We start from the raw sequence: 22,216 nt of genomic DNA, 5'->3' as shown, positions 1-22,216 counted from the left end.
ATTTCGTCTTTGACTAGCATATCTTCAACAATCATCTTGCAGAAAAGAGTTAGGCTGCCAAAAATCTCATAAATAGAACAGAGTTAATGTGAGTGGTAATCAATTAAAGTATCAAACACTTAACATGTAGTCAATTTAAAAAAACCACAGAAGCAGAGTGTCGTACGACACACCTTACCCACTCGTACGAGTATCTTTCTGAGACCATACGAGTCCAGATGAGAGATAGTATGATATTAAAATTTTCTTAAAGGCTCGTACGATACAAGATCTCTTGTCGCTCCATCTCGCAAAGTACGTCATACCAGGCCAAAAATTAGTTCGTACGACATTCTGATTCAGACCTGACAGAGATGAATGTTGATGAAGCTTGAGAGACCCAAAATGATAACTCCGGCCCCACAGTGGGCACCAAAATGTCATGGCTGTGAAGTGTATACCTGTTCCTGCAACACAAAACACTTAATAGATCATTACAAGCATGGTTAATGAATTTAAAGCAAAGAAAGATAAAACCATAGCTAAGCGATCTATCACCTCCTAGTAAATGCGAGTATGAATTTTGCTCTCAGATCTGTTCATGCAAATTCTAGTGACTTGACTACACTTAAATGGAGGATTTAAATGATAAATGATGCATTTAAGCTAGCAATGATAATGATTAAGCTACATGATTCCATGATTATGCTAGACAATAAGCTAGATTTAAGCTAAAATTGAACATGATGACAATGCTAAAATGATATTTCTAATAGCTATATAACTATAGTAACAATGCTTGAATGCAAATGAGATGGGATCCTTATTGCTCCAAAATGGGGTCTATTTATAGGATTTCCAAGGCCAAGGGTGAGGTGGCAGGAATCAACGGTCAAGATTAAGTTTGAAGATATCAATGGTGAACTTGGAGGAGGTTGGTGAAGAGGTTGGATGAAAGGGAGCAATGTCATCTCCATGGTGACAAGTGTCAAGAGGCTTCTAGAAAGGTTGGATGAAAGGGAACATTTTCCATCTCTATGGTGACAAGTGTCAAGAGGCTTTGCTCATGAGAGGGCAAAGTGTCTAAGGAAGGGGGACATGGTGGTTAGGATGTGCAAGCTAGGATGGAGTTAATTAAACCCGGGGTTAGATGGAATGAGTTAGGTTTTATAAGGGGTTAGGTTAGGTGGTTAGAAGTTAGGAGAATTTGAATTTAAAAACTCAAATAATAGGGAAAGGCTAATTAAATCCAACAACTCATAAATTGATTTGTTTTAATTAATTAGGGGATTTATAAGAAAAGAATTTGATGATGAATTTAATGGGGGGAATTAATTAATTTGGATTAATTAATCAAAGGGGATTATGAAAATGAACTTATTAAATAAATCCTTAGATTTATTAATAAGTAGATGAAAGGGGGATTTTAATCAAATTGCTTAGTGAATTCAATTAAATTGGGAAGGAGGATTAATTAAATAATTGCTTATTTAATTAATTATCTTTAGACCATTTTTAGGTGTATACACAAATTAGTAGTTTAGAAAGTATACTTGAATCACTCTGACTCTTGTTCTTGTTGCATCTTCAAATTTAGAGTGTAACTAGGTTCAATTTGTCTTTGAAGTTCAGACTTTGGTGATTTAAAAAAAAATGGGCATCTTAAGACCCCCTTTTGGTACCACATCTTGGTTCACATACCCTTATAATGACTTACCCAATATAATTATGTAAGATAGATAAGGATGTAATAAAATATAATAAGAATCAACTAAAAAAGTACAATAACACCTCCCTTAAGTGTAACTTAGTTGAATGAAAAGATGGGTCCTACCAAATGAATCCTAATGAGGTATCTATGGATAAATAGATATTCAAAGAGAAGAAGATCCATAGGAAGTGAGGTATAAGCCTATTAATAGATAGAGAAAGTATCTCTCTAAATAAGAAGCCTCCCATACTGCTAGTAAAGGTCATAAACAAAAATAAATAAATTTTATAAAGGGTTTGATGAAGATGTAAATGATTTATTTAAAATTTTGGTAATATGACCATGCATAGGGAAATGGGGGACCAAAAGGGGTTCTTAAATTGCTACCTTTTATGAAATAAGGAAAGATTGATCTTGGATGTGCAATTAAAGATCTAGTTACATTTAAAATTTTTAGATGCAACAATAACAAGAGTTGTAGTGCTTTGAATCTAATTTCTAAAACTACTAATGTTTATAAAATGGCGGAGACTAAGGGATTCAAATAGAGAACATACAATGTACTCCTATTTTTATCGAAAAAATATATCATAGTGTCTCATGTGGGTCCCCTAAAATGTTCAACTTTTTAAATATTTCCAAAATCACTTGGTGAAAAATTAGCTAACACCATGTAGTTTATGATAGACATTTTTACTATTTTTAATGAATATATGGTTTTTACTAATTTTCAAAGTGGAGACATCCTAAAAAACTAAAAATTGGGCAGATACTTTCTAATTATTTTGGAAATTAATTGAAAATCATTTTTTTAACTGTGTATAGAAAGAAGTCTATTTTCTAACAAATGTAATTTATTTTAAATTTTAATGAACAACTAAAACACGAAGCCAAAAATACTATACATAGGTTTTGGAGAAAAAATGGGGATGCTAGCAAAAGAATCAAAACCTAACATATTCAAAACATGAAAAAATTACATGGTTAGAAAGTGAAGAGAGAGCTTAGTGTTATTGTGGTATATTTTTAACACATTGAAAGATGTACAAAATTGATGGACAACATGCTGAAGGATATAATAAATTGAGAAATTGCAAAAAAACATTCTTGTGGGTGTTAAAATGTTAGTCCAACCCTTTGGGTTAAATTCCCAAGGCAAATCTAACCCAAAGAGTTAGAAATTCTCAAATAAAAAAATAACATGATCATGGTATTGTAATAATGTGGAAAAATTAGGGTTTCACTATTTAAGATAATAAAACCACTAATCTTACCTATGAGACCAATCTTAGACAACTCAAATTACCGGTGGACAGCTGAGAGTGGGGGGGGGGGGGGGGGGGGTGAATCAGTTGTCAACAAATTATAGAACTTTAACCATTAAAACCTTATTACCGAAATACATAAACGAAATACCGGAATAGCAGATATAATAGTTAAGCACAAATATAAACCACAGTGTTGGAATATGTGCAGAGCATGATAACATGATGATATTGTATGTTGTCATTGATGTCAATATGTTGAAGTATGAACCGATATGTTCTAGTAAGAAAACTAGCAAGAGAATCGGTATGATGATGTAAACCGGTATTTGTGAAAAAGTGAAGTGGTATGTTTGTTCAAGGTGAACCGGTATGTTGGAATAAGAACCAGTAAATGGAAGTTTAGTATTGGGGTTTCATTTGGCATGACTACCGGTTGGTAGTCGCAGCTTCAAGGTTTTTGGTTGATGCATTCCAAGCTTGTGCGATTCAACTGATGACATCTTGTGATGAGCTAGCATTGTATGAAGAACAAATAAGTGTTGCCATGTTAGCCTTGTGCGCATGAAGGATTTTCTTGAGGATCTTGCATGGAGATTGATCCTATCTACCTCAGGAATGTGTGAAGTCTCTATAAATGGTGGAGAGCGCATGATGAGTTATCAGCTTCTTGAAGCGACAAAGAATGAATGTTGGAGAACGTCTTGAGATATGTTCAAGATTGTTGTATTCGACGCAGTGTGATTAACAGTCAGGATTGAATTGACTAGATTTTAAAACCTAAATGTTTAGGGTTTAGGGTTTATGCTACTAACCTATCTATTTCCTATAAGGTCGATGATGTTTTTCATTTTGTAGTTGTTGGCAAATGGTATGTGTGTATCCCAGTGAGTGATACTTGACTGTTGCTAGACTAGAGAAGTGTGTTGATACCTGCAGAATGTGATTGCAGAAGAGAAGGAGCTAAAGTGAATCTGCCTTGGCATTGAGTGCTGTTATCAGATCAGTGTATTACCTGTTAACTTTGAACCATTTCAACTGTTGGAAACTCCCTTAACCGGGTAACTTTAATAGGCTTTTGTGTAAATAATTTAACAGGGTGACTCAATTCAATGAGTTCTTCAAATCCTCTTGTGAGGTAACCTTTAATAGGGTTCTAACCTTTAATCGGGTATTTAGCCATCCCTTAACTGGGTGATCCCTAGCAGGATTGGTTCCTAGCAAAACCTATTGTAAAAGTCTCTAACCGGACTAGGCTCCTAATAGCATGGACTTCAAAAGAGTTCAAGAATAGCTTGTGGGTATTCATCCCCACCATGGTTTTTCCCAGTTGGGTTTCCACATAAAAAATTAGTGTGTCATGTGTGATGCCTTTCATGTGATGGTTTAGTGTTTTATGTCAAACTGGTAAAATATGTTGAGCTATAAGTCATTATATTTTTGATAATAGATTACTTGTTTATGCATAAGGGTGAAGTGGAAATGAGGTATTAGACTGTATGGAAAACTAAGAGTTACTGGTTTATGTCTTTCACCTTCTCACTGTGTTTTACCGGTAGTAATCTGGTTTAGACTGGTATTAGTGCTTGCCAGTCAAGTGCACTATTTGCAATCAAACCGATTCAGGAAAAGGGTTTTTGCCTATACTAATTCACCCCCCCCCTCTTAGTACCAATTTGGTACTAACTGTTCATCATTTATTCATCAATTGGTATTAGAGCATCTTCCAGGTCCTCTGTGTTGTAAGCTTAACCGCTTGAGGAAAAGATCCTACTCTAATGATGAAGAGGGAAAGTCCAAAGTTCAATAGAGACAACTTTAAAATATGGAAGGACAGAATGAAGATATACATCAAAAGCATGGGTGCTCAACACTGGAGCTATGTTAAGAATGCTTATGTTATCCCTACTAGTACTCTCACCGATGATCAAAAGAGAGAGATTCAGGATAATGGGCAAGTCATTGAAGCCCTAATCAGCAGTCTATCTGACATTGAGTTTATTAATGTTCAGGATAAAGACAATCCCAAAGAAGTATGGGATGCTCTTGAGAATATCTATGGCAGTGATGAGCATGTGAAACAAGATAAGTAAGAGAGCCTTAGGGGAAATTTTGAAGACATGTGGATGGTTGAAGGAGAGACCATTCAAAAATATGGAATAAGAATCAAAATGGTTGTTGGAGACATCAAGAGTGCAAGTGGTATAATAGATGATTCCATTATTGTTAGCAAAGTCTTGAGATCCTTATTACTGGTCTATGCAATAAGGGTTGCTACTATTCAGGAGTTGAGGTCAATAGACAAGACTAAGGTATCCCTAGACTCCATCATCACAAAATTGATAGCCTATGAGCTAAATAGTTTTGATGGCAGTGTTCAGAAGAGTGAATCAACCTTTAGAGCATCTATTGCACCATCTAGAAAAGGCAAAGAAGCTAGTACCAGTGGCAAACCAAGACATAGCAGAGAAATGGATGATGAGGAGATCCTGATGGAATTTGAAGCTCTTCTTGCCAAGAGACTTCCTAAGGGAACTGGTAAATACAGAGGTAAGCTCCCTATGAAATTCTTTTCTTGCAATAGGATAGGACACATTGTTGTAAACTATCCTAATGGTGATAACAAGGACAAATTGGAGAAGTTCAAGAAGTTCAAAGGAGGAAATAGGAGAAACTATTTTGTAGCAGTTGATGAAGGTGTCACTAATGAGGAATCAGAAGATGAAGATAGTGAAGACATTATGTTTGTAGCAGTTAAGGAAGATGTGTTAGACAAGAAGGCTCTTGTATCCCACTTTGATAATTCCAATGAGTGAATTATTGATAGTGGTTGTTCTCACCATATGACTGGTGACCGGAGTAAGTTTCTATCTATGGAAGAGTATGATGGTGGTGTGGTTCATTTTGGTAATGATGGACCATGTATGGTAAAAGGAAGAGGGTCCATCTCTTTGAATGGAAAAAGAAGTGCTGATAATATGTATTGGGTAGAAGGTCTCAGACACAACCTTTTGAGTGTTGCCCAACTGAATGATAATGGACTCACTCTGGAATTCAGAGATGGAGTGTGTAAAATAAAAGGTAAGAGTGGTGAAATGATGGCCACCAATATGCAAACCAAAGGTAACCTATTTCAGCTAAATGCAAATATCAGTACATGTCTAATGGCTAAGTTTGATGATAGCTGGATATGGCATAGGAGACTCTGCCATGTAAACTTTGATAATATTGTAAAGGCCAGTAAGATCAAGGTAGTTAGGATTGCCTATGCTGAGAAAACCAAAGAATCCTTTGTGCAGAGAGTGTCAACTGGGGAAAATGTCCTCCTCAACCTTGAAAGGTAAATCTTTCACTGCAGACAATTTACTTGATCTTGTGCATACTGATTTGTGTGGTCCTATGAAAACTAGGAGTGTGCAAAGAGATAGGTATTTTATAATTCTTACTGATGATTTCTCAAGAATGATGTGGGTCACATTCTTGAAGGACAAGTCTAAAGCCTTTGGAAAGTTCAAAGCCTTCAGAGCACTAGTTGAAAAAGAAAGCAGTAAGAGGATTAAGTGCCTGAGAACTGATCAAGGAGGAGAATTCACTTCCAGTGAATTAAACAAGTATTGTGAAGAGAATGACATCAAGAGGCAACTATCTGCCCCCTGAAATCCACAATAGAATGACCTAGCAGAGAGAAACAACCGGACTATAGTTGAAGCAGCCAGAACTATGCTGATCCAAGGAAAAGTTGCTCACACTTTTTGGAGAGAAGTGGTGAGCACTGCTATCTACACTATGAACCAGGTACTCATCAAAAAAGGTAAGGATAAAACTCCTTATGAGTATTAGATCGATAAGACACCAGTGGTAAGATACTTTAGAGTGTTTGGTAGTAAATTTTATATCAAGAGGAGTGAACATCAGAGCAAGTTTGATGTTAAATGCGATGAGGGAATATTCCTAGGGTATTCCACAAAGAGCAAAGCTCTCAAATATTTCAACAATAGGTCTCAGAGAATTGTTGAAAGCATCAATGTTAGAGTTGATGAAACCTCTGAGAAACCTGAGGAAACCGACAGTGAGCAAGTAGGAGAGGAACTGGTAGTGACCTTTTGGGAACTAGTTGCAAAACTACCTAGCACCAGTAGTAGTGCTCCTACACTGGTAGATGCTAATGTTGATGAAGAAGAGGATGAAGAAGAAAAGAAAGAGGAAACAACTAAGATCATTCCTAGGTATGTAAAATTGAATCATGATCCAAAGTAAATCATAGGAGACAAGGATGCATGAATTCTCACACGAAGAAAGGTCAGAGAAAACTCTTCCATGATCTCTGAATTTGAGCCTAAAACATTCAAAGAGGCACATAAAGATGAAGGCTGGATCAAGGCAATGGAAGAGGAACTTGACTAAATAGAAAAGAGTGGTACATGGTATTTGGTATCCAGACCTGAGCATAAAAATATCATAGGCATCAAATGGGTTTTCAGAAATAAGCTAAATGAAGATGGCACATTGGTAAGAAACAAAGCCAGACTGGTGTGCAAAGGATATGCTCAAGAAAAAGGAGAAGACTATGGAGAAACCTTTGCTTCAGTAGCTAGATTGGAAGGAGTTTGTATGATTATTGCATATGTAGCCTTCAAGGGATTCAAAGTATATCAAATGGATGTAAAATCTGCATTCCTGAATGGAATACTAGAAGAGGAGGTGTATATAGAGCAACCAAATGGGTTTGCCCTATCAAAAGACAGTGATATGGTGTGTAGGCTACATAAAGCCTTGTATGGACTAAAGAAGGCACCTAGAGCATGGTATGAACGCTTGCACTCCCATCTTGTGAAGATTGGATTTGAAAGAACAAGTGAAGATAACAATATCTACTTGAAATCAGAAGGAGATCAAATTTTGATCTGTGAAGTTATTTTTGATGACATAATTTTTGGTGGAGATGACAAGATGAGTCATGACTTTGCAGATGATATGAAGAAGGAATTTGAGATGTCACTTATAGGGGAGATTAAGTTCTTCATTGGACTACAGATTCAACAAATGAAAGATAGAATCTTTATCACTCAGTCCAAGTATGTCAAAGAGGTATTGAAGACCTTTGGCATGGAAGACAGCAAACCGGTTGGTACACCAATGGTGACCGGTTGTAAATTATCAAAAGAGGATGACTCAGTGTTGGTAAATGAGAAAGAATACCAATCAATGATTGGTAAATTACACTATGTAGTACATAGCAGACCAGACATTGCGCATGTAGTGGGCATTACTACTTGGTTCCAAAAAAGCCCAAGAGAATCCCACTGGGTAGCACTCAAGCGGATTCTTAGATATCTAAAGGGAACTTTTGACTATGGATTATGGTATCCATATAATAATGATTTCAACCTGAAAGTGTTTACAAATGCTGATTGGGTTGGTAATGTGGATGACCAGAAGAGCACAACCAGTGGTGCATTCTTTCTTGGTGGTAGACTAGTCTCATGGATGAGTAAGAAGCAGAGTTGTATCTCTCAGTCTACAACAGAAGTGGAGTATGTTGTAGCATTTATGAACTGCACCCAGACAATTTGGATGAAGCATGTATTAAATGGCTTCAAAGTTCCTGTATCTAAACTGGTAAGTTTATTTTTTGATAACACAAGTACAATTAACATCTCCAAGAATACAATTTTACATGCTAGGACCAAGCACTTCAAGCTCAAGTATCATTTCTTGAGGGAGAAGGTTCAGAACAAAGAGGTTATACAGGAACAAGTTTCCAGTAAGGAGCAGTTAGAAGACATATTCACCAAGCCTCTACTGAAGGCTACCTTTACCTATTTGAGAGGTGAATTAGGGGTGTTTCCCCTTCAAGAGGTGAACTAAAGGTGTGTGCTCCACATCAGTCAGGTCTTACATTGATATGTCATTTTCAGGACTGGTGTGTTGAAGGATGCTACTCCTTAGGGGGAGCAACATAGTGGAACATAGATGTGTATGCCTCCACTTTGGCATTGTTGTCAAAGGGGGAGAAGATGTGAAGCAGAGAAGATATCTATAGTATTGGGGAGAAGATGTGAAGCAGAAGTAGAAATATATCTTTGTATATTGCCATCAATGCCAAAGGGGGAGATTGTTGGCATATGTGTAGAGCATGATTGTTAGGTCCCAGAGACAATTGAGAGGGGGGGGGGGTGAATCAGTCGTCTAATAAATTCAAACCAAAAACAACTTAACAAACCTTAATGCTTAATATTGATAAAGAAAAATTTATGCTGGTAGATAGTTTATTAGTTAATTACAGTACCGGTAAAGATTAATGCATGAAATAGAAAGATAATAACATCCACAATACATAACACCAATATTTGTACGTGGAAACCCTGTAAGGGGAAAAACCATAGTGAGAAACCCTACCCACAATTATATGATACTACTATAGATAGTATGTGTATACAAATGGGGTCTACACATGCAAAAAGGCCAAGCACCTAGAGCTTACTACTCAAACACAAATAGGAGTCACACTGACTACAATTGGATGGTTAAATCCAATAATGATGTACTGCTCAAAATAGTATCTTCATATGCTGGATTCAGTATTGGTGTAGTTTTGATTGTGTTTAAAAAAACCTTTCTTCACCTTCAAATGATGTCTGCGTGTATAGATCTGCTTATTCTCGCATATACCTTCTTACAATTCCTTATCCCAATCTCATATCGATCTTACAAATAAGATCTTACATATATACCATAACCTAAGACTAATTTTAGTAGGTCAGCTCTAAAAGTTATTATAATAAAATAATTATAAGTAAATCAATAATCGATGCAATATCCAATTCAACAGGTCGGCTTAATGCATTTACAATAACAACAAAAACATCTCCAAAGTGTGTCGTGCTGATCTGGAATAGATAAGCCTGCTGATGCTTATTCTGGACCTATTTGCCGATAATAAAAAATATGCAAATACGAATATGCCAATGAACAAATCTCCAAGACAAAGTGTCCAAACGATGTCTTCGACATAACCAAGTTCTTTCCATGTCATTCCAAGTACCGGTGAACAATATATCCTGCCGGTGAACATTGCTGATCCTCCAAAGTGCCAGAGTTGATAAGTGTTATAGGTGTTGACATCAATGACAAAACCATACCAAAATACCAAAAATCTCCCCCTTTGGCATTGATGGCAACACAAGATGGAAAAACCATCAAAGTGCCAAAACAGAAATGCCAAAAACCAAAAACCAACAATCTCCCAAAAGGGATTATAACTAGAATTCAAAATTCAGATACAGAGAGTAATCAATCTCTCCAAAGTAACAATTTCTAGCTTGAGAGTAACATGTGTTTTCCTTGTGTTTTTCCATATCAATCTCTCCTCCTTTGACATCAAATACCAAATCCAATACAAAAGACAGGTTCAAATACAAAATACCAACCAATTCAGTATGGCAACTACTCCCCCTGAGAAGTAGCTCTCCTCATCAAAGCCGAAATAAAAGATTTCTCTATTAGTTCTGCTAGTTGATGACAAACATCAACTATCTAAGTCTCTACTAGTGGGGGTATGACCCCAAGCTGGTCTCTGAGATATTCAAAAGTCTCCTTAGGCAAAGGCTTAGTGAAAATATCTGCAATCTGCACTTTAGTATTCACATAAACCAGTATTACTTCTTTTGCTTCAACATTCTCTTTCAGAAAATTGAATTTGATAGAAACATGTTTAGTTTTAGAATGTAGTACTGGATTCTTAGATATATCAATTGCTGCAGTGTTATCACAATAGATAGTTATAGGTTCCTTGCATTTTACCTTTACGTCCTTTAACATTTGCGTAAGCCATAATACCTGTGTACAGTTAGTTGCTGCTGCAACATATTCTGATTCTGCTGTTGATAAAGATGTACAACGTTGTTTCCTACTGAACCAAGAAATTAATCTATTTCCAAGAAAAAATGCTCCATCGGTGGTGCTTTTTCTGTCATCCACATCTCCTGCCCAATTTGCATCTGTGTATGCATATAATTCAAATTTTTCATCTCTAGGATACCATAAACCAAGATTTGTAGTGCCTTGTAAGTACCAAAAAATCCTTTTTACTATTGATTCATGATTTTCTCTAAGATTACTTTGAAATCTTGAAACAATACATACTGCATTCATAATATCAGGTCTTGTTTGAGTTAAATACAGTAGGCCTCCTATCATAGATTTGTACCTAGTTGGATTAACAGGTGTAGATTCATCCCTTAGTGATAATTTGTCATTTGTAGTCATAGGTGTACTTACCCGTTTAGAGTTCTTCATCCCAAATTTCTTTAGTAACTCCTTCAAGTACTTGGATTGACTTAAGAATATACTTTTATCAGTTTGTGAAATCTACAATCCTAAAAATAATTTTATCTCTGCAACCATAGACATTTCAAATTCATGTTGCATTTCAATAGAAAAGTCTTTACATAATCCATCTTCTCCTCCAAAAATTATATCATCAAAAAAAACTTCTATAACCAAAATGTCATCATTAGTCACTTTATAGTATAAGTTGATGTAAGCATTACCTTTAGAAAAACTAATCTTCAAAAGATATTTATCCAATCTAGCATACCAAGCTCTTGGAGCTTGCTTCAACCTATACAAAGCTTTCATTAACCTGCAAACCATATCTTTATTATCTGTCAAAGAAAATCCATCAGGTTGCTCAATGTAAACTTCTTCTTCAAGATCTCTATTCAAAAATGCACATTTAATATCTATTTGATATACTTTGTAGTTCTTGTGTGCTGCAAAAGCCATGAATAATGTGACTACCTCAATTCTAGCTACCAGTGCAAAGGTTTCATTATAATCAATTCCTTCTTTATGAGAATATCCCTTACACAATAGTCTTTCTTTATTTTTGATTACCTTCCCATCTTCATTAAGTTTGTTTCCGAATACCCATTTTGTTCCAATCACATTTTTTGTCTTCAAGCTGGGGAACTAATGTCCATGAGTTATTCTTCTCAATTTGTTCTAGTTCCTCTTCCATAGCTTTAATCTAGTGCTCATCTTCACATGCCTCATTAATTGATGATGGTTCAATTTGACAAATAAGACATACCTCTTCATTTTCCATTTTTTCACTTGTCATAACTCCATGATACTTGTTCCCAATTATCTAATTTTCAGAGTGGTTCAATCTTACATACCGGGGTGTCTTCGTTTGTTGTTGTTCCTCGGTTATAGCAGAATTTTTAGATGATACCGGTGTAACTGAATCTTCATTCTGTATCGGTGGATTCAATGTAGGTTCATTTTTTAGTATCTCTATTGTCGGTTCAGAGTCTATATACCTTGAAGTTCCTCTAAACTGTTCATCAATCTTCATATTTGTACTCTCAACAATTTTCTGCAATCTCTTCTTAAAACATCTATATGCTTTGCTCTTAGATGAATAACCAAGAAATATTCCTTCATCACTTCTAGGATCAAATTTGCCAATATACTCATCTCTTCTAATATAGCATTTACTTCCAAATATTCTGAAATATTTAAGAGTAGGAATAATACAAAACCATAGCTCATGAGGGGTCTTACCAGTTTCTCCTTTGATGTTAACTTTGTTGAATTTATAGACTGCTATGCTTACTGCTTCTCTCCAATATACATGTGGTAGATTTTCTTTAGATAACATACTTCTGGCTGCATCCAAGATAGTTCTATTTTTCCTTTCTACAACTCCATTCTGCTGTGGTGTCCTGGGTGCTGATAACTGTCTTCTGATTCCATTCACTTCACAGAATGTATTAAATTACTTAGATGTGAATTTACCTCCTTGATTTGATCTCAGACATTTGATTTTCTTACCGGTTTCATTTTCTACCATTGCTTTGAATAATTTGAACTTCCCAAGTGCTTATGATTTTTCTCTGAGAAAAGTAACCAAACACATTCTAGAATAGTCATCAATGATTAGCATGAAATATCTATTACCTTGTAAGCTTTTAGTTCTAGCTGGACCACATAAATCAGTGTGAACTAAGTCAAGAGCATTATTGGATTTTTCTGGAATACTTTTAAAAGATGCTCTAACTTGTTTTCCAAATTGACATTCATTACATACCAGATTGTGAGGTTTAACAATCTTAGGTAAGTCTCTAACTACCTTAGTAGTATTGATTTTTACTATGCAATCAAAATTTACATGACAAAGTCTCTTGTGCCATAGCCAACTTTCATCAATATGTGCAATCAAGCATGTCTTTTTACTATTATTGAACTGAAAGATATTACCTCTAGTTTGATTATCGGTTGCAATTTCCAAACCAGTTCTATTCATAATTTTGCATTTACCATTCTTGAATTGTAACTGAAATCCTTTTTCAACTAATTGACCAACACTCAAAATATTATGCTTTAAACCTTCTACATAGTAAACATTGTTAGTATTATGCTTACCATCAAGAGATATAGTACCTTTTCCTTTGATCAAACAAGCTTTATCATCTCCAAATCTTACCAGACCTCCATTATATTCCTGAAAGTTCAAGAGTTTACTTTTATCACCAGTTATATGATGTGAGCATCTTGAATCAATGATCCATTCATCCTTAACTTCAACTTTAGCTGCCACGGCCTGAACTACCAGTTGAACAGTAGGTTCCATTTGATCTTCTATTATAGTAACAAAAACCCATCCATTTTGTATTGGATCTTCATCAGAATCATTAGTGACTCCTTCATCAGCAAGATACCAAGATTTATCTTTATTCTTCTTAAATCTGTATCTCTGATATTCAAGGTTAGGCCTGTATGTTCTTCTAGCTTCTTCTCTTAGTCTAGCATGTCTATCAAGGCATCTTGAAGCTATATGACCAATCTTATTACAATTAAAATATTTAAAGTGTGCTTTACCTTCATACTTACTTCCAACTGGATCTTTAGGCATTTTCCTTGCAAATAGTGCTTCAAGTTCTTCAAGTTCTTCATTTTCTCTCCTGCTTTCCTCAAGTTCTCTTGCATAAAAGGCTTTCCAATCAGATTTGTCAAAAGATGGTGTAGATGATGTTGATGACTTAAAAGCTAAATCTATCTTTATAGTAGCAACAAGACCAAATTCATCAATTTCAAAAGCTGAAAGTTTTCCAATCAATGTATCCCTAGTTACCGATGTATTTGGCATTGTTCTCAATTCATTTATAGTAGTAACTTTTATTTTATATGCCAGTGGAAATCCTCTTAAAACTTTTGAAATAATTTCATCTTCACTTAAGGTTCCTCCACAACATTTAATACCCAAAACAATTTCATTTACTCTTTCCATAAAAGTAGAAATCCTTTCATCTTCTTCCATTTTCAGATTTTCATACCTGACCCAGAAGCTTTGAAGTTTTGCAATTTTGACTGTGCAATCTCCTTCATTCAATGTTTCCAAATGATCCTAAATAGCTTTGGCAGTAGACCTATCTGATAATCCCATGATTTGCTGATTTGATAATGCGCTCAAAAGTGCTTCTCTTGCTTTGAAATTGTTTTCTTCATCTTTTCCTAAGGTGGGTGGATTAGGCTGACTTTGAGTAGGAGAAATGTACCCATTCTTTGTAACATCATGGATGTCCTTTCCAATGCAATTTAGATGTGTCTCCATTCTGATCTTCTATATACCATAGTTGGTTCCATCAAGTTTAGGACTGTCCTTCCTGAAATAGTTAGTAGATATTGGATCTCCTCAAGCTATTAAACTTCTGCAAAAAGAGGACTAAGCTCTGATACCAATTGTTAGGTCTCGGAAACAACTGAGAGGGAAGGGGTGAATCAGTTGTCTAATAAATTCAAACCAAAAACAACTTAACCAGCCTTAATTCTTAATATCGGTAAACCAAACTTTATGTCGGTAGACAGTTTATCAGTTAATTATAGTACTGGTAAAGATTAACGCACACTAGTACATTCAGGTCAAAATTTTGACGGAAAATCATCGTAATTCTGACACAATCTCATCACACTACCGACAAAAATAGCTGTCGAAAACTTTGTGTCGGAAGTTTCGACTATCCTTGTGGTCATCGCAATTCCGACATCACCTCCAACCTTTTCGATGACCGCCATGGATGCTCATACCCCAAAAGAATTCTGTCACGATCTCAGCCTATTGTTAGAATTCTGACTCTAAAGGATAAAATTGTTAGGGTTCCCACAGATACTGAGAGGGGGGGTGAATCAGTATCTGACCAGTTATGAAATTTTCTTAAAATTGAATATGCAGAATATAAAGTAACAGTATACCGGTATGCAAGAATTAATGCAAATAACAAAATCAAAAGCATCCACATGAAAAGAACACCATAACACAAGATGTTTAACAAGGAAACTCGGTGTGGGAAAAACCTCGGTGGGATTTGTGACCCACAATATTCACTTACTGGCCAATAAGAGAATATTACTTACAATAGGGGCCTGTACATGCAGGAAGGCCAACTGCCTAGAGCTCACTGCTCAATAAGAAGTCACACTGACTTACAATGAGAATCCAATATTTTGTACTGCTTTACAATAGCATCTTCAATGCCAGATTCAGTACCGGTTCTTGCTCTATTCTTTACATATACCCTTAACCTACAATTCGCACATTAGGTCTACCTTGTATTTTATTTATTGCTTTTTTTCATATCCTACAAATGCCTACAATGATCTCTTTTATATACAAGAGTCATTTTACAATTTTCCAAGTCGGCTTACAATGATAAACAAAACAAAACAAAATATTACATATCAAAGATCCTGTCGGCCTCTATGCCGGTATACATATTTCCTTCTATGCCAGTGTACATCTTCTGTGCTGGTGCCGGTGTGGATTGATTTTGTTGATGCTGGAGCACTATTTTTTTTGAGTAATGCTTTGCCGGTATAATGTCTTGCCAGTGCCATAGGATTGCAAGGTGCCTGTGTAATGCTTTGCCAGTATAATGTCTTGCCGGTGCCATAGGATTGCAAGGTTGCCATCAATGACAAAACCTTCAATCACACACAATGTCTCATTGGAGTGTCCATATGCCAACAATCTCCCCCTTTTGCATTGATGGCAACACTCATGAGAAATTTCAAAAAGATATCCAAAAACGTGAGAGCTCCCCCTGAGCATGTGATCCCTGTGTTTTGAATTTTCTCATCTACTACTCCCCCTTTGGCATCAATGACAAAGGTTAGTAGATTTGTAGTTGTACCAATTCATAACCTCAACCTTGTAGTTGGGTAGTTATTATCTGAAGAATATCTCCCAAAATTAAGTTTATACCATCCATAAACTTCTTGCTCTCCTTTATTGCTATCTCAGTTCTGTAAACTATACCGGTGAGATGCTGCAAGTGCTCTACTGGTGTTTTGCTACCCTGTGTTAGTGCCTCTGAGATTTACTTACGTAGAGATGCTAAATAGTCCAATCTTGGACTTAGTTTAGATCTCAAATATTTTGCCTTGTTTATTATTTTCTCTTTTTCTCTTTCTAATTTGAGCAATTCTTCCTCAAAATTTGTTATCTTTTCCTCAAAAACTGATAATGTATCTGGTGAGTCAACAAAATTATCAGCAAGTTTGTTGATCTCTTCCTGTACCTTGCTCAAATTTTTGTCTACATCCGTGGTCAAAAAGTTTATCTTACAGGTGTCTTTATATAGAGTTTTGTACTCTTTCAATAAATTGCATAGTTCCGATAGAAGTGTGTCAAATTCCCTGTTACACTTCTTTATTCCTTCCTCAAAGAATTTTTGTTTCTCTTTTTCTACACTTTCCTTTACAGTTTCTACCTTTGTTTGCTCAAAATTTCCAGAAATATATTTATAAAGTGTATCCAATTGGCCTAAAGAATCTTTGTTGGCTATATTACAATTAGGAGCTATTGATTTCAAAACTGGAATTGAATCATCTATCACTTTATAGGCTTGTGAGCTATAATTAGTTATTTTCTTGATAGATTCGAGCAATACCTCTATTACATTTGATGGTGACCCAATAAACTGAGTGCCGGTGGAAGTGACCATGCTGGTATTGACCTCTGGTGGGTCTGTTTGTGTCTCCATCTCTTTAAGCACAGTTTTTCTCTCATCATTTCTTACCGATGGCGTCTGTTCTGGAGCCTTTAGCTCTGTTGGTTGCTCTGTTTGTGTTCCAGATTCCATCTTTTTCTCTGAATCTGCTGCTGATTGCTCTTTGTTTCCTATTGTCAGCTGCTCTTTGTTATCAGATTTATCTGTGGTATCCTTATCTACCACTATGTTGATTTTTTGAGTATCAACATTCACAGTATATAGGACTTCAAGATTAGGATTATTATCCTCTATGTCCATGCTCTCAACTACCGGTTGATCTTCTGCAGTTGTTGTTTTTACCATTGGAGTATTTAAAGGAGGTGGGGGTAAGTTGTCTCTAATCTTGATACTTGGTGGTCCACCAACTTTACCTTTCCCTTTGTCCTTTTGATACACCAAAATGGGCTTGGGATTCATATATTCTTCTTGTTTTTCTTTTTCAACCAAGAATCTATCCCAACCATCTTGTGTTTCATTTGAAACTTCAGTAACTCTACCCGCCATTAGTGATATTTGCTGGTGTGCAGTAGAAAAAATTGTCCAGTTGGCTTGAGCTATCAAATCATCAATTTCCTAAGGTGAGTTGGCTGGGTATACTGCAAGTAATTTTTCTATTTTAATTTTCTTATCCAACTCAATTATTCCTTGCCTTCTGGCCTCAAGTCTTTTATATAATTCATCAGGAATTTCATTTAGGACTTGCATCAAAAACTTTTTATACATGTCCATGTGTAATATAACACTTTCCTCAACTTGTCCTTTCTCATCTTCTGATAGGGTGTCATAGATTTTCCCTATGTTTTTCAATTTACCTTCCTCTGTGATCTCATTCAGTAATATGTCAAAAGGGGCCAAGTCAGTGTTTATCTTCTTCTTCTTTTTGGGGGTCAGCTTTTTCTTAGGTGTGGCTTTCTTGACTGGAGACCTTACAGCTTGTTGCTTCTGTCTTGTCCTTCTAGGTGAAGGAGTGGATACCGATGAGGGGTCTCTTTTCCTAACAAATCTTTTGAAAGTTGCCGGCATATCTCCTTCTGAGGAGGTATCTACCGGTGATAGATGAGTTTCAGGCTGTTGGGCTGCCAACTCTTCTTCTGTTATGCCGGTTTTCTTTAATACATCATCTTTTAAGGCTTTTGCTTGCCTACTTCCTTTCCTCACAGATGCCTCAACTTTCTTTACTCTCTTTTTAGATTGAATTTGGCTTTCGATGGTCTCAGAACTACCAAATACTTCTTCCTTTGGTTCATTGGGGGCTTCCAGAAGTGCTTTGGCATAAGTTTCCACTATGTGGTCATCCGTTTCATACCCCATCTCTGTAACCCAGATTGTTCTTGGGATGACTGCTTCCATCTAGATCTCATCCTTTTTTATTACAAAACATATATCATCCTTGTATTTGTCGACAATTCCCTATGATAGTCTGATTCTTTTATTCACTCTGACTTTTAGTGCTTGAAAATACTCATTGATATTCTTTTCTTTGTTTTCACCCATGTTGTTGAATAAGTCAGACAATTGTTTTCCTACCGATATGTCAAATCCAAAATCCTTGTTGCCTATACCGGGAGCCTGTTTGGTTATATGTAGCATTGAGCATACAAGTAAATTTCCAAATCTAAAGGTTCCTTTCTTATCCTTCTTGATTTTTGCCAAATTGTCAATTAACTCATCTTTTAACCATTCACAGATATCAATTTTCACATTGTCCTTAACCATGTCATAAGCACTCTTTATGCATAAACTAGAAACAAAGTTAAGCCTATTTGCATGAGTTGCTTTGTAACCTAGAATCATGCTAACAAATCTAACATTTGTATCGGTCACATCATTAACCCTCAATGATCTCTTGTCGGATGTTGCACCAGTTAAGTTTGTTACCAAGTCTTTGGAGACCTTCTTGGTTTTGTCGGGTCTGGTACCGGTGGAGGGTAACCCTATCACTGCTTTCATAGCTACCTTTGTAATTTTATGCACTAAGTCAAGCCAAAAGAATGAGCCATGTACCCTACTTAGAACTATCCTAACCACTTCCTTGGGAAATTCAGGAATGCAGAGGATTTCAGTGAATCCTAGGGTTTCAACAATTTTATGTTCAGGTTTCACATTTCCGGCATTGTCACATATAATAGATTTATACATGTTTTTGATTTCTTCATCACCTAATTCTTCTATGTTGCAATGAATATACATTCTAGGGTCTTTTGCATAAACAATACCCTTTGGAATTTGGGAAAAAGCACCTGTGTTGTCATCTTTCTTAGCTACCTCGGGAACTAGCTGAAACATGGGCCTAGGTCATTTTATAACCTCAACTACTGTAGGATTTGCTATGAATTCAGGTGCAGAGGAGGATGCCATGATGATAAATACCTTTTTCTACCTTTGGATGGATTGATTGCTGAAGTGCTTTGCCTCTTTGCTCAGAATGCCTTAGCTTGGAAATCTTCACGCTCTCTGGAAGTTTGAATTCACAGTGAAATGAAATGGAGCCAAAAACCTTATTTTATAAGTCTTTTCTGCCACCTACCACATTAATTGTTTGCCGGCAATGTATTAACTCAACTTTATTTACTGGTAATGAAGGATTTTCAACTTCTTTTCTCTAACCGAGGGAATAATAGCACGTGTCATTAAATTGCCAAACCCTCAAGATAATTTTCTTCAGTTTGATGAAGAACATCCTGCTGGTGGAGCATTGCTTTGTCCTACTGGTGGAGCATCATATTGTCCTACCAGTGAAGCATTTGTTGGTTCTACCGGTGGAGGAGTAACCCCAATATTTAGATCACCTTTTCTAATCCATTTCTTTGAAAATTCTTTCTTAACCTCTTCAACCTTTTCTTTACCTTTCAAGCTAGTACTTTTGTTATCTACCGATGTACCTTTACTTCTACAGATTTAGCAATATGACCAATCTTGTTACATGCATAACAAGTTACATTATTTTTCTGAATAGCTTTCCCATAACCTATGCCGGTTTGTGTTATGCATTTATTTGATAAATGACCAAATCTTCCACAAACATAACATCTTACATTCATTCTGCAATTTTCAGAGTTATGACCAATTTTATTGCATTTGGTGCATTGACTGGTGGGAGGATTGATGTTCTGATAATTCCTAGATCTACATTCATTTGCCCTATGACCATATTTATTATAGTTAAAGAATTTTCCATTGAATTTGTAAGTATTAGAGGGTCTTACCGGTTTGCTTTGATCCTGGGTATTTGCAGTACCAGAGCTTTCTCCAACTTCAAATCCAACTCCGAAGTGTCAACTTTGGGTTTTTGATTCTTCAATAAGGTATCAAGTTCTTCTGAGCTTTTCTTGAATTTTTCTTTGTGTTGATTTGCAGTTTCCAATTTCCTTTCCAAGATCTCTTTTTGTCTCATTAGTTCATTCGAGTCATTTTGAGTATGCATCAGATCTATCTTCAACATATCATTTTCATAGCTAAGCCTTGTGTTCTCATTTGCTGCATCACATAGTCTTCTGGTCAATTATTCTTCATTCTTCTTCCTATCCTCAATCTCTTTGCATAATCTCATAGTCATATCCTGCATTTCATTTTGTTTTGTCATGACCTCTTGTTTCAATTTGCTTATCATATCATTTAGTGATTCCTTTTCATTATTTTCATTTTGCAATTTTTCACAAAGTTCTCTTCTCTTGTTTCTTGTAATAGTAAGATTTTCTTGAAGTGCCTGAATAATGTCCTGAGCTACTTTTAAATCATCTTCTAATTTGATATTTTTCAACTTCTCTGCATCATAGTTAGTAAGAGCTCCTTCAAGTTGCTTCATCAGATTTTCCATCTTTACCAGTGTCAAGATCTTCCTCAAGCTGTTAGGCTTCTGAAAATAGAGGACCAGGCTCTGATACCAATTGTTAGGGTTCCCACAGATACTGAGAGGGGGGGGTCAATCAGTATCTAACCAGTTATGAAATTTTCTTAAAATTGAATATGCAGAATATAAAGTAACAGTATACCGGTATGCAAGAATTAATGCAAATAACAAAATCAAAAGCATCCACATGAAAAGAACACCATAACACAAGATGTTTAACAAGGAAACCCAGTGTGGGAAAAACCTCGGTGGGATTTGTGACCCACAATATTCACTTACTGGCCAATAAGAGAATATTACTTACAATAGGGGCCTGCACATGCAGGAAGGCCAACTGCCCAGAGCTCACTGCTCAATAAGAAGTCACACTGACTTACAATGAGAATCCAATATTCTGTACTACTTTACAATAGCATCTTCAATGCCAGATTCAGTACTGGTTCTTGCTCTGTTCTTTACATATACCTTAACCTATAATTCGCACATTAGGTCTGCCTTGTATTTTATTTATTGCTTTTTTTCATATCCTACAAATGCCTACAATGATCTCTTTTATATACAAGAGTCATTTTACAATTTACCAAGTCGGCTTACAATGATAAACAAAACAAAACAAAATATTACATATCAAAAATCCTATCGGCCTCTGTGCCAGTATACATATTTCCTTCTATGCCAGTGTACATCTTCTATGCCGGTGCCGGTGTGGATTGATTTTGTTGATGCCGGAGCACTATTTTGTTTGAATAATGCTTTGCTAGTATAATGTCTTGCCGGTGCCATAGGACTGCAAGGTTGCCCGTGTAATGCTTTGCCGATATAATGTCTTGCCAGTGCTATAGGATTGCAAGGTTGCCATCAATGACAAAACCTTCAATCTTACACAATGTCTCATTGGAGTGTCCATATGCCAACAAAAATTCTGATAGAGGAGTGCCGTCGGATGCACAACATCCTTGTCAGAACTCTTCTAAAGTCCATCGTAATTATGACGGCCTACCAACTATCGACGATGCCAACTATCGACAATGCCATCAAGAGGAAACCCATACCAAGAACCACATACCAACTATCGGTAATGCCATCAAGATAAATGTAGGATATGATACCACTATGAGCCATCCAATGTTCCATTCTATGAGGAGAACTAGGGGATACTATCTTTGAAAGGTTTGGTAATAGAGATAATCCCTACTAATGCCACAATATGTCACCATAGCTTCTTGAGTTTTCCACTCTTCTACTTAACACCACATTTATTGAGTTCCTCAACAGTGAGGTTGGTTCTCAATAGGATGCACAAACATGTAAACACACAAGCATGGTTTCATCATACTTGTACAACAATACAAAT

This window comes from Cryptomeria japonica, chromosome 4, assembly GCF_030272615.1.
Source record: "Cryptomeria japonica chromosome 4, Sugi_1.0, whole genome shotgun sequence".
NCBI classification, from domain to species: domain Eukaryota; kingdom Viridiplantae; phylum Streptophyta; class Pinopsida; order Cupressales; family Cupressaceae; genus Cryptomeria; species Cryptomeria japonica.
The sequence above is the reverse complement of the archived record's forward strand: the minus strand, read 5'-3'. Positions refer to the sequence as shown.